Source organism: Theropithecus gelada, chromosome 9, assembly GCF_003255815.1.
Source record: "Theropithecus gelada isolate Dixy chromosome 9, Tgel_1.0, whole genome shotgun sequence".
Lineage (NCBI taxonomy): Eukaryota > Metazoa > Chordata > Mammalia > Primates > Cercopithecidae > Theropithecus > Theropithecus gelada.
Window position 1 is genome coordinate 5,538,821 of NC_037677.1, and position 3,884 is coordinate 5,542,704.

Here is a 3,884-nt window from a genome sequence, read left to right on the forward strand (position 1 = left end):
CCTGCAGAAGGTGGGCAGCACCCCGGCTCCAAGGGCTGAGGACAGAGGGTGCAGCTGCATTTTCTTACTGTGAAATGGTCCCTCAATTATGATCTCTCCATAATAAGGGGAGGGTTTGATGCCAGGGACTTTGTCCAGAGCCAGACCTAGAAGACCCACCATCGTCTAGGGAGCAAGCCAAGCCAGCGCAGGCAAGGCTAATCAGTGAAACGCATTTTATCCAGCACTTTCCTGCAGAGGAGATGAGGGTCAGCTCTGTGACACAAACATCAGGACCCAGGGCTTTGCATATCTAGTTTATCTGACAGTGTAGTTCCAAAAAAAGTGTCAACACCCACTGTGGAATACAAGCTCCTATAACCAAAACCATGCCCTTGTGGCCAACAGGAAACTGAAAGGTGTTTTTAAGCAGAACCCAGTTTATAATGGTTACACATTTTTGCCCTTCGTTGCTCCTCTATGCATTCAATTTTTATTAAGAAAAAATTAAACATCAAAACACATGGAGAGTAACACCCATATTTCTATTTGCCCCACCCACCCCCCAACATAAGCAAATAGTAGTATTCTATCATGTGCTTCATATCATTTCCTTTTTTTTTTTTTTTTTTACAGATGGGGTCTCACTTTGTTGCTGAGGCTGGTCTCGAACTTCTGAGCTCAAGCAATCCTCCCGCCTTAGCCTCCCAAAGTGCCGGGATTACAGGCCAATATCATTTTTTAAGAAATGGCATACAACAGAGCTGAAGTTCCCTGTGTTCCTATCCCCAAGCCACAGGTATCCCCATGACACCAGTGTGTGGTTTCCATGATTTTATGTATTTACTGCATACATATGAATTCTTAGATGAGCTTTTTAAAAAAAATCATACAAATTGATTTATACCATACACAGAAAAGGTTTGGCAATTGTTTGATCGACCATCATATTTTTTAGATCTATTTGTGTTAAAACATGTAATTCTAATCCAACTTAACTTTTATCGAGTGTAGGTATGAAATATAAGATGTATATGATATTCTACATCTTATTCCTTACTGGTGGGGTCTTTAACTATTACAGGTATTGCTGCAGTAAACAACCTCATATATGTCTCCTTGTGACACTGCATGAGAGTTTTTTTGTTTTGTTTTGTTTTTTGAGACGGAGTCTCTCTCTGTCGCCCAGGCTGGAGTGCAGTGGCCAGATCTCAGCTCACTGCAAGCTCTGCCTCCCGGGTCCACGCCATTCTCCTGCCTCAGCCTCCCGAGTAGCTGGGACTACAGGCGCCCACCACTTCGCCCGGCTAGTTTTTTGTGTTTTTTAGTAGAGATGGGGTTTCACTGTGTTGGCCAGATGGTCTCAATCTCCTGACCTCGTGATCCGCCCGTCTCAGCCTCCCAAAGTGCTGGGATTACAGGCTTGAGCCACCGCGCCTGGCCCCGAGAGTTTCTTTAGGGTATATTTATATAAAGTAGAATTACTAGGGACAAGGGTTACGCACGTTTTTAATTGCATTAGTATCAGCCAATAGCTCTCCAAAACAGACCCATCATCAGTGTGGTCCGCACAGGCAGCCTGTGCATTTCCATTTGCCCATATGGCTCACCCATCAGCACTGTGAAACTCAGGCCTGTCAATGACTGTCTCCATGGCGGCATTCAGTGCTAATCACTTTGCTGAATTAAACATTAATGTGAATTTCCCTGATCACTTCGGAGCATCCTTTCCTGTGAGTGGACATTTCAAGATCCCTCTTTTATAAAGCCCTGTTCTTATTCTTTGCCCAGTTTTTTTCTATTAGGTTATCTTTTTTGTGTGTGTAGAAATGGGGTCTCATTAGAGTTTTTTTCTATTAGGTTATCTTTTTCTTTTTTTGTAGAAATGGGGTCTCATTAGGCTGCCCAAGCTTGTCTCAAGCTCCTAAGCTCAATCCTCCTGCCTTAGCCTCCCCAAGTGCTAGGATGACAGGTATAAGCCATAGCACCTGGCCCATTTTCTTAATGATCTATAATAAGATCTTGATATATTTTGCTTGCCAATTACTTGTTATATATGTTGCAGATGTCTGCTCCAAATCTGTCCACTGCACACTGCATTTCAAAATGTAAACTGAGAAGTCTTATGACTGCCGGACTCCTGAAATAGATGGTATGATCTTAAAGTGGGAATAGTTCACACAGCTGCAAGACCTACAGATATCAACAAAACCACACAACAGTCGATGTCACTTTCATATTTAGGGACCACTTTATGTTTTTCAAGGCATCTTTTTTTTTCCTTTTTTGTGGGGACAGAGTCTCACTCTGTCTCCCAGGCTGGAGTGCAGTGGTGCGATCTCGGCTCACTGCAACCTCCGTCTCTGAGTTCAAGTGATTCTCCTGCCTTGGCCTGCTGAGTAGCTGGGATTACAAGCGTGCACCCCCATGCCTGGCTTATTTTTGTATTTTTAGTAGAGACAAGGTTTCACCATCTTGGCCAGGCTGATCTCAAACTCCTGGCCTCAAGTGATCCACCTACCTTGGCTCCCCAAATTTCTGAGATTACAGACGTAAGCCACCCCACCCAGCCAAGGCATCTTTCAATCATTTAATTTCAACCTCATAAAAACCTGAGGCGGCCGGGCGTGGTGGCTCACACCTGTAATCCCAGCACTTTAGGAAGCCAAGATGGGTGGATCACGAGGTCAGGAGATTGAGACCATCCTGGCTAACGCGGTGAAACCCCGTCTCTACTAAAAATACAGAAAAAAAAAAAAAAATTAGCCGGGCGTGGTGGCGGGCACCTGTAGTCCCAGCTACTCAGGAGGCTGAGGCAGGAGAATGGCATGAACCCGGGAGATGGAGCTTGCAGTGAGCCGAGATCGTGCCACTGCACTCCAGCCTGGGCGACAGAGCCAGACTCCATCTCAAAAAAAAACAAAAAAAAAAAAAAAAAACCTGAGGCACGTGGGGACCCATCTCATCCCCCTGAGGTGAGGGGTTTGGCTCAGTGGTTGGTCATCAAGACCCCTTTAGTGCTCCAAGTCTGACCCGTTATCCCGGTTTTGCAGCTTTCCAGAACAACTCAGAGTAGAGAAGCAGACAAACCTGTCTACAGTCACAGTCCTGCGTAAAGGGGGGGCGGGGGAGGATCCAAAATCCCAGTCACCGGGTCCCGTGAACAGCGTCTATCTCCCCCAAGAAAAGTCCACATAACGGGGTTGCTGAAGTCGGCCCCAGGAGACCTGGGGAAGAGATGGCAAGGTGTGGCTCCCTGGCAAGCACAGCGCTGCCAACCCACCCGGGACATGGCAAGACGAGAGCCACCCCTCTCCATCCACACGGGATGCGTCCATCTTGGTGTTTCCGCCCCATAAGAAAAGGGTCGTGTGAAGACAGGGATGCACTTTATTCCACCACTTTTATTGAGCAACGGCCGTGGGGACCTGATGCTGCGCTAAGTGCTCTACTGTGAGACATCACCAGACGTCATTGCTAGAGGCAAGAATCGCTTACAAAGGTGAAAGGGCAGAGCCTAATACTTGTTTTTTAATGGTTGTTATTCCATGCAGAAACACTGACTGATCCAGAACTGGTAGCTAAGGCGGTGATCAAACAGGAATGCTCTTCTTCTCAGTTTAAGACGAAGACTCGCCATGACAACGGCTGGAACGCTGGAGAAGAGAAACCCCACGGCGGCCGGTGTGAAGCTTTTCGCCAGATTTGTGGCTCCACCCCCAAGTACCCACGTGGAGAGGCCTCCAGTCGTACAGCACAAAGGGCCTCGCCTTGGGTGGCTCAGGCTCACTCTGTCCCGCACTGTCTGTGGTGGGAGGTTCGGGCCGGCCTGGGTGCATCCAGTGAGTACCACGTTCCCTTTTCTGGGCACACTGTCTCCAGGACAGGCCTGATCCGTTCTCCAT